This window comes from Bubalus kerabau, chromosome 15, assembly GCF_029407905.1.
Source record: "Bubalus kerabau isolate K-KA32 ecotype Philippines breed swamp buffalo chromosome 15, PCC_UOA_SB_1v2, whole genome shotgun sequence".
In the NCBI taxonomy this organism is placed as follows: domain Eukaryota; kingdom Metazoa; phylum Chordata; class Mammalia; order Artiodactyla; family Bovidae; genus Bubalus; species Bubalus kerabau.
In genome coordinates this window covers 62258281-62268215 of record NC_073638.1, presented here as the reverse complement: position 1 = coordinate 62268215, position 9935 = coordinate 62258281, and the positions used below count along the sequence as shown (strand labels likewise).

The window sequence follows — 9935 nt, the reverse complement described above, 5'->3', positions numbered from 1 at the left end:
CCTGGGAAATCACCCCACCTGCTCTTGCTGCACCCTATTTCTCCCATCTTTGCTCCTGTTACACAGGACTACAACCACCTGTTTAACCCTGTCTCCTCCTCTAGACTGTAAGCTCAGTGAGGACAGAGAACACGACTGCCTTGCTCACCACTGTATCCCTGGAGGGTGCATAGTCCCTGGAGGGTGCGTGGTACTCCCAAATATTTGCTGAATAAACAAATGATTTTCTAGGGGAGAAAAAAAGAATGCATTGACTTCTAAACTAAAAGCCCTGAACTGTTTGCGAGGGCCACTCTATGAGATACAATTCGAAGTTATTCCTCCTTTCCCTGTTCTCACACAGATCCACTCTCTATGATGCTGATGATTCTGGTATTTTGCTTTAAATCATCATGAGGAGCAAATAGCATCCAAAGGCTGCCATCCAGAAATAAATCATGACTGTTCAAGAAAACTGAATGCATTTAATTTAATGAACATTTATTGACACTGGTACATAATGAAAAACCAAACTTTACCTGAAATATTTGGTATTCTATCCTCACCAAGATGTCCCCATCAAAATCTCTGCTTCTCTTTCTTTAATTAGATACAGATAGATATATAGGAAATTACACATTGCAAAACTAAACAGGATACATTGTAAAACAAAATTGTTTTCATAATTTTTGTCACAAAAAGACAACCTTGCCAACAGGACTAAAGTTTTCGGCTGCTTCTGTCAAGGAACTTTGACAAATAGTCTTTGTTGCAGAGGTCATGAGTCTGGGCTCTGGCATTGTACCAACTGGACTGGAATTCCAGTTGGAACCTCCACCAGTTCCTGTCTTGAGACCTTCAGTATTTTACTTAACATCTCATGAAGCTATATTTTAAAGATGTCATCTATCTTATACAGTTTTGGGGAGGATTAAATTAAATGATGTGTATAAACACCATTTAGAATAGAGGCTGACCCAGAGCAAGAGATCAATAAACATTAGCTATTATTATCATCATCATTATTATTTTTATTATTATTAATATGAGTGGTTTTTCTTAGAAGTCCTGTGTAGTCGGTGACAGCCAAAATGAATATTCGATCGGTTCCCTCATATATCTTTAGGTTCTATCCATTAGATTCTGACATAGTGGCTGTAAATAATTTTAAATGAGCCCCAGGCATACCTCAGCCTCGTGTGTTTAAACCAAGAGCCAAAGAATGATGATCCACCTCCTTTTTTTCTTTTTGGATGACGTTCTTCTCTCTATTATTTCCAAGGTAGGGATCTAGCCACTGCTTTCTTCTCTCTCCTCTGCTCTGCTTACCTATTCATTGTATAATATGCATTTATAACTTTTATGCATTTATATATATATATATAAGTTGCATTTATACAACTTATAATATGCATTTATAAAGTTTATAGTCTAGAAGGGAAGGTGAAATAAGCACACACACATAGCTGCAAGGAGACTCAGAAAGAACGAGGATCGGAGGGATGGACATGATACAGGAATTCAGACGAGGTGTAGAGTCACTGCTATTTTGACGTTCACATTGTGTCCATAGAGATAGAGACATGCCAGGGAGGGAAGAAGAAAATGAAAGTCACCATTCTTGTGCATAAGGAATTTGGAAACTTGGAAAGAGAGAAAACTAAAGCCATGAATGTGCTTGGGCCATGTCCCAACTCAGCACCATGCCTGGCCCTCAGCAGACCACCAGTTGAAGAAAGGAATATGCTGAAGGATATCTGTAAACACACACACAACCGCGGGCACCTCCATGCCTGGCTAACGATCCTCTGAAGGAAGCAAATGAAAATAGCACTTACTGTCTTACTGCCGAGTGCTCGAAAGATTTAGAAGGGCCGGCACAGGCTACTTTTGTTGGTCCCTGTAACGTTTGGCTTCTCTAGTGTTTTGCTAGGGCTGCCATAACAAAGTATCACAATGGGCTGCTTACACAACAGAAATTTGTCACACACATCTAGATGCCAGAAGTCCAAAATCAAGTTCTTTCTGAGGGCTATGAAGGAAAGATCTGTTCCAGGTCTCTCTACCTTGCTTATAGATGCCCATCTTCCCCCTAATGTCTTCATATCATCTTTCTATATGTGTCATCTCTGTTTTCAAATATCTCCTTTTCACAAGGACATCAGCCATATTGGATTAAGGCTAATCCTAATGACCTCATTTTAACTTGATTACCCCTGTTAAGACCCTATCTCTAAATAAGGTCACATTCTGAGGTACTGGGGGTTATGACTGCAACATATCTTTTTTGAATGGGACTTAAATAAGCCATGAAAGTTTTCAAGAGCTAAAGATGGTGTTTACCAATCAGTTTACGAAACTCACTGCTTCAAATGACACCCAATTACCAATATCAGTTAAGTTCAAATCAGCATATATTTATCAGCTACCTGGCATGATCAGAACATAATAGTAGATGCTCAGATGACACATAGAAGTAAGGGAAATATGGACATGGTCTTTGTCTGCCCAACCCAGTGACGGACCATCAGAGTCAAGTGGGAGAGACAAGATGCTGCTAAGTCGCTTCAGTCGTGTCTGACTCTGTGTGACCCCATAGATGGCAGCCCACCAGGCTCCCCCATCCCTGGGATTCTCCAGGCAAGAACATTGGAGTGGGTTGCCATTTCCTTCTCCAGTGCATGAAAGTGAAAAGTCAAAGTGAAGTCACTCAGTCATGTCTGACTCTTCGTGACCCCATGGACTGCAGCCTACCAGGCTCCTCCACCCATGGACTTTTCCAGGCAAGAGTACTGGAGTGGGGTGCCATCGCCTTAGGTGAGCACAAATAACCACACCACAAGGTTTGATGTGGCAAGTTCTATAGGAGCAGCATAGGCACAAAGCTAGGGAAGTACATCAAGATCAGGGAGGCAGTGGGATTCCAGCCATGCCTTGAAGGACTTGTAAGGTATTGAAAGATAGCATTGGAAGGAAGTTCAGTTCAAGAGAAGAATGAGATTGAGCAGAGACATACAGTAGGGAGAGTCATTCATCCAGGCGAATGAGCCACAGAGTAGTTGGGTTAGAGAAGTACTTTTCAAACTTTGTAAAACCTCTGAACCCTTCTTGAAGTCAGACTTTCTGCAGACCCACAAAATATTGAAAGCAGGACTTCTCTGGTCTCATACCCTGGCTGCTCTAGAGAGTCACAGAGCAGAGTTGAAACCCAAGGGCTGGGAAACAGATGTAGGAAGTCAGCCTGGGAAAGCAGGATGTGGCCAGCCTTGTACATTCAAGAGTGGCCATGGCCCTGGAGATGATCAGAAGGCATTGAGAAATCTCCAAGCAGAGAACTGACTAGACCAGGCTCCTCTGGTGATGATACATGGGATAGGTCAGGACAGGGAGAAATAACTTTGTCTGAAACAACATGAGTACAGAAATGTAACAGGAAAATTATACATCATTTTGTGTCCAAACAACTATGAGAAGTGACCAGAACTGCCTCTATGCTTTTAAGACCCTTTGTAGCAGCCTCAGCCATTGAGGGACCGCTCTGAGCTGCAACAGAAAGGAGGTCAGATTTTGTATCTCGAGAAACCTAGATTGGTATCAATGTGGTTGAAAGCACATAATTTAGACTCTCCCAAGCTTGTGTTTGAGTTCTACCTTCTAACAAAGTTCCTGAAGCCTGGGTGTCAGTTTTCTCATCTGTAGAGACAACTCTATTAACCTTATATAGTTACTGTGAGGATTAAATGAGGTCATATATTTAAAATATTGAGCAAAAAGGTTGGAAACAGTTGCTTTCACAATGTGATTATTCCCCCAAATTGAACAAGCACGTTAAGGGGAAGCTGAGTACCAGGTTTACCTAGCAGAGTCATTCGTCCTGATGCAGTTGCTGGGTTTCCCTGATCTGGACGCATCCTTTTCCAGAGGAGAGAGTCTGCTAGACCAAACTCACTACAGGGGCCCGGCCCAGTCCATTGCCATTCCCATCTGCTTTCAGTGGAGACCCCTCAGGGTTCTTCCACGTGATGATCTGCATAGCTCTTTTTGAGACTGAAGCCTACAAAAGGATTCCCAGGCAACTAAAGAGAGACATTACTTTGTCCATACTATCAAGATGCCTGCTTTGTGGGTACTATCAAGACAAATTGTACAGCAAATTGGTGAAGGCCGCACGGATTGTCAGAACGTATGTTCAGTAATTGAAAAGTATTGCTTGCACACATTCAGTATCCAGGCAATCTCCCAGCAGACAATGGCATCAAGGGATAAAATGCACCATAAAGGATGGATTCCAGCTGCATCCAGGACAAACGTCATGCTCGTGCCCTGAGGAGCGCAGGAAGGGCATCAACTACACTAATAATGGTTTCCAAGGGGGCTGATATTCCTGTTTTCCAAGAGGCAGAGACAAGAAAGGAGCTTTGTCAGAAACATCCTCTGTGCTGTTTTAAGCTTGCTCAGATGCTCGCTCACCTGGAGGTTTGTGGCTGCTCTCACTCTGGTGTTTCCTGAGGGTGTCCAGCGTCTCCCATCTAGCTGTCCCGCTAATCCCTAATCCCGATCACCAAGGTCTGAATCACCAATTTCCCCCCATGTCTCCCACCTGCTTGGTGGCTGCACCATATTTCCACAACTGCCAAAGGGATGGGGAACTTAGTTTTCAGAAGATCGAGTGTAGGCTTTGTTTTGCCTGCAAATTTGTTCACTTTGTGTCCTTAGCTTGGACCTGTGTGGATGGGCTTTGATTGGATTTGAGATTTGAGATTGAGTTCCTGTGAACTCCATCAGGAGCCAGAAAAAGAATGGAGTGCCAGAGGGACTGCTGATCTTTGACCCCGGCCTATTGATGGCTGTTGTCATCACTGTTGGTGGTTGCTCTGAACAAGACTGCATTGTCTCTCTGCCTATTGTGGACTTGCCTCCATAGTCAGTCTTTGCAGGATCTCCCTCTTTAATCAGGAAACGTGTCCTTCCACCCAGGGCAAAGGGTGGATGAGGAAGGCAGAGCTAGCAAGAGTAGCCATACTCCAGAGAGTGAGGACTTGAGGAGGAAGTGATCATATTAGTATGATCACTAATTAGTATGATTAGGGGGAAGTGATCATATTAGTAATAATGAGAGTTTAAATTTAATATTGACTGAGTAGTTGGTATATATTATACACTTGCATAGGCTGTTTCATTTAATCCTCTCAAAACACTGTATAGTGAGTATTCTCCCAATTTTCAGATAAAAAAAATTGAGGCTTCCTCTTTATTTTATCATAGGCAATAAGCTAGGTAGACCTCTGTTTCTATGATTTAACCCCAGGCAATGAGTCCAGAGTCTGAGAGTGTAAGTAAGATTTGGTGTTTTCCTCCATGAATCAGGATAGAAGTTGAAATGCAGAGTGGCTTTAGGAGCTCTTCTAATCTGTCTGGAATCAGGAAGCTGAATGTATCTATGTGAGAAGTTTCTTATGTTTTCTTCCTGACTAAATATTCACCGTTTTTCAAGACTCTAGTTAGAGCTTCCTTCTCTACAGCTTCCCTGATATCTCAGTTGGTAAAGAATCGAACCCCCGTTCGATTCCTGGGTCAGGAGATCTGCTGGAGAAGGGATAGGCTACCCACTCCAGTATTCTTGGGCTTACCTTGTGGTTCAGCTGGTAAAGAATCAACCGCAATGCAGGAGACCTGGGTTTGATCTCTGAGCTGGGAAGATCTCCTGGAGAAGGGAAAGGCAACCTGCTGCAGTATTCTGGCCTGGAGAATTCCATGGGCTATATAGTCCATGGGGTCGCAAAGAGTCAGACACAACTGAGCAACTTCTCTACAACTTGCTTCCTTGAAAGATTCTCTGAACTGTCCTTTCTATAATAATCACTTCACCCAAATTAGCTTAGGAACTCCTCATTACAAAGCCATTGCTGCTTCATAGCTCAAAAGTGGAGCTTAGAATCACCTAAGATCATATTTTTTGCAAGAAATGGAGTGTGGATTTGAAAACAGGAGACCTGACTCAAAGCCAGTGTGCTTTTTGTCTGGTTTGTAGTCTCTTCTCAAGTGAAGGTTATATGAGATGCCCTACCAATCAATCAAGTATTCTACATTTTTTCACTTTTCTTTGTAGAACCAGGAGATATTATTCTTGCTTTCAAATAACTTACAACCTAGTTGGCAACAACTTTTAAGTCATCTTTGGGTAAGATTTGGGATTTGGGGGAAATTATAGCAGGAAGCGTAATAGCTACTGATGGTTTTGGGGGAAAGTACTTTGTCATCACCCACTCCCTTATGCTAGATGTCTTGTCTCCCCAGTTTATTATTCTGTTATTGTTATTCTTTTGTTTAGATTCTTTGATTCATATTGCTATAGAAGATCAAAGCAAAAGTTAACTCATGCTGAAAGTGAGAAAAATCATATTTTTCTTGGTTCGTGCCTCAGGCAGTATTTTGTTTGCTTTGCATGTGCTTGATTGCTCAGTTGTATCCCACTCTTTGCAAGCCCATGAACTGTAGCCCACCAGGCTCCTCTGGCCATGGGATTCTCCAGGCAAGATTTCTGGAGTGGGTTGCCATTCCCTTCTCCAGAGGATCTTCTCGACCCAGGGATCGAACCCAGGTCTCCTGCATTGTAGCAGATTCTTTATCATATGAGCTACAGGGAAGTTCCTTTGTTTGCTTTAAATCAAATCAAGTATGATTTCTAGACCCTACTGCTTTCAGTTCAGTTCACTTCAGTCGCTCAGTCATGTCCAACTCTTCACGACCCCATGAATCGCAGCACACCAGGCCTCCCTGTCCATCACCAACTCCGAGAGTTCACTCAGACTCACGTCCATTGAGTCAGTGATGCCATCCAGCCGTCTCATCCTCTGTCCTCCCCTTCTCCTCTTGCCCCCAATCCCTCCCAGCATCAGAGTCTTTTCCAATGAGTCCACTCTTCACATGAGGTGGCCAAAGTATTGGAGTTTCAGCTTTAGCATCATTCCTTCCAAAGAAATCCCAGGGCTGATCTCCTTCAGAATGGACTGGTTGGATCTCCTTGCAGTCCAAGGGACTCTCAAGAGTCTTCTCCAACACCACAGTTCAAAAGCATCAATTCTTCGGCTCTCAGCCTTCTTCACAGTCCAACTCTCACATCCATACATGACCACTGGAAAAACCACAGCCTTGACTAGGCGAACCTTTGTTGGCAAAGTAATGTCTCTGCTTTTGAGTATGCTATCTAGGTTGGTCATAACTTTCCTTCCAAAGAGTAAGTGTCTTTTAATTTCATGGCTGCAGTCACCATCTGCCGTGATTTGGAGCCCAAAAAAATAAAGTCTGACACTGTTTCCACTGTCTCCCCATCTATTTCCCATGAAGTGATGGGACCAGATGCCATGATCTTTGTTTTCTGAATGTTGAGCTTTAAGCCCACTTTTTAGAGAGGTGAAAAATTTGGTCTTGATATTTACCAGGCTCTTTCTCCTTTACAAAGTAACATCCTGCATGGGAGGCTTCCTCATCCGGAAAATGGGAAGAGGATGGAAGGAGAAGGATTTGAAGGACTTCTGACTCTTGCAGAAATCCAACAGAAACCCTGTAAGATGTGAACTTGAAAAATAAAAGTAAATTTTAAAAAGACAGAGAGATTTTAGGAGTATATACATTTCTGGATCTTGGCTCTGGGTAGAAGTGGGAGAAACGTTTATCCTAAGGATCTTTTACCACAAACCCACACTCTGCCAGATTGCAGCCTGAAAAAACCACAAGGTGAAATGTAGTTTAAAAGGTCTCAGATGACAGTACCCTCAGACATCTGGCAGAAACAATGGAAATACTATTTGAAAGACTAGACTTTAAAGAATTCAAAAAAATTACCGTGGATAAATTGTTCTAAGGAACATGTGCCAATAATGAAAAATGACTAAACATATGAGTGAATAAGCCACCATGATTGAAAGTCAATGGAAATAACAAACTATGGAATCTGACCCACAAAGACTATAGATGTTGGAGTTATCTGACATGTCTGATAAATTATATTATTTAATATGCTTAAAAATAGAAAAGAGTATTGACAATTATAGTAATGCAAAATGTGAAAATAGTGAACATAAATGCCTATTGGAGTCCCACAACTGCTAACAGAGGCAACTGGGGAGAGACAGTTTTCTAAAACTCATGAAAGATATCAATTTCAGATTCAGAAAGTCCAATGGACTTTGAAGTGAAACTGTAAAATACCAAAGAACAAAGTGAAAACCTTAAAACTGTCCAGAAAGAAAGGACAGGTTAAGTACAAAGACACAACCATTAAAATGACAACGTCTTTAAAGCAATAGTAGACATCAGAAGACAGAGAAATAATATCTTCAATATGCTGAAAGAAAGTCATTGCCACTCTAGAATTCCACAACCTGCAAAACTATGTTTCAAAAATTATGACTGCATACAAATATTTTCAGGGAAACAAAAAAATATGTATGCCACCAACAGATGGTCTCTCACTAAAAGAGGTCCTGAAAGATTTCTTCCTGAGAGAATGAAAATAATCTCAGAAGGAAGGTCTGTGGTGTCAGATGTAATTGATAGTAAAGAAAATATAAACATTTCAGAAAATTTAAAAGAATCTTGATGAATAAAGTAATGAAAATGTTTAATCCATTGGGTTAAAAAAATATAATGAAAATGCTGCACAGTAGTATTTAAATCAAGAAGGAGTTAGCAATTTAAACTTTTGCAAAATGATTCAAAGAAGGGAGAATTATAATGGCACTATAAATAATATTTTCCTCTGAGTAAGTAGCAGACCTGATGCATCATTCACCCTGATTTAAGTGTGTGATTTGTATAAAAAGGAAAATGCTCCTATAGCCTCAATTATCCATCAGAATCAGTAAATTAACATTAGTACCCTACAATTCTAATCCTCAAACCTATTCAGATCTTTCCAGTTGTCCTAATAATATCCTTTATAGTGAAATGATTCTGTTCAGAATCATGGGTTGCATTTAGTTGTTAGGTCTCAATCATTTCCTCCCCAACTTTCATGACTTTGATATTTAAAAATTATAGACAAGTGATTTTAAAGAGTGTCCCCCATTTGGATTTGTCTGATGTTTCCTTAGCATCCCATCTAAGTTAATGCAGCTTTGGCAAAAATAGCATAGAAGCGATGCTGTGCTCTCACTGTGCTCTGTCCTGTGGCTGTCCTTTTCTAGAGATGCTCTAGATCTGATCATTTGATTAAAGTGATATCTGCCAAGCTTGTGGGCTTCCCAGGTGGCTCAGTGGTAAAGAATCTGCCTGCCAATTCAGGAGACATGGGCTTGATCCCCGGGTCAGGAAGATCCCCTGGAGGAGGAAATGGCAACCCACTCAAGTATTCTTGCCTAGAAAATCCAATGGACAGTGGAGCCATGGGGTCACAATGAGTCAGACACAACTGAACACGCTAAGCTTGTGGAAATCTACTTTTGTTTCCTTTGGTGATTAATAAGTACCTGATGGAACGTGTAATAAAACTATTAAATAGCAGATTCCTCATCAAATTTTCAGTGTATTTATTTATTTATGTCCTATGGACCCAGGCTTATTTTATTAAATTTTTATTAAATTTCATTAAATCCATGATGTTCACTATTGATTTTGATGTTCAGATTGTCCTCAATTTTATCAAGGAGAGCCCCTTGAAACTGACTTTTGTGCTGTTTTGAAATGTACCCAGCATTCTTGAATATTTCCTTACTTTATGGCACAAAAAGATGTTCCAGGCTCACTGGGTTCTCTTTTTTTGTAGTCCCTACATAAAGACCTTCCTCCCCCGGCTCTGGCTCTGACATCCTATGCAGAGCCCCTGTCCTGGTGGGAAAACCTCTTTAACAGCTAGGATTTTACCACCCTTGCAGGCTGCTTTCCCATATCAATGAATACCCGCTTCACTCTCTCAGATTTCAACACCTTGAAGGTAGTAGATTTCAACTACCTAC

General features: G+C 41.3%; 1 long non-coding RNA gene across 2 annotated transcripts; it reads right to left on the bottom strand.

Moving 5' to 3' along the window:
* Positions 1-466: 466 nt before the first annotated feature.
* On the bottom strand, positions 467-4541 carry LOC129628725 (uncharacterized). Of its 2 annotated transcripts, none has more exons than XR_008702876.1 (3): positions 4450-4541; positions 1168-1308; positions 467-579 (listed from the first exon to the last, which is right to left on the bottom strand). It is a non-coding gene; the product is annotated as an uncharacterized LOC129628725 (long non-coding RNA). The 2 variants fall into 2 exon arrangements; XR_008702875.1 differs by lacking the exon at positions 4450-4541 and adding an exon at positions 1818-2086.
* Between the last annotated feature and the right edge of the window lie 5394 nt (positions 4542-9935).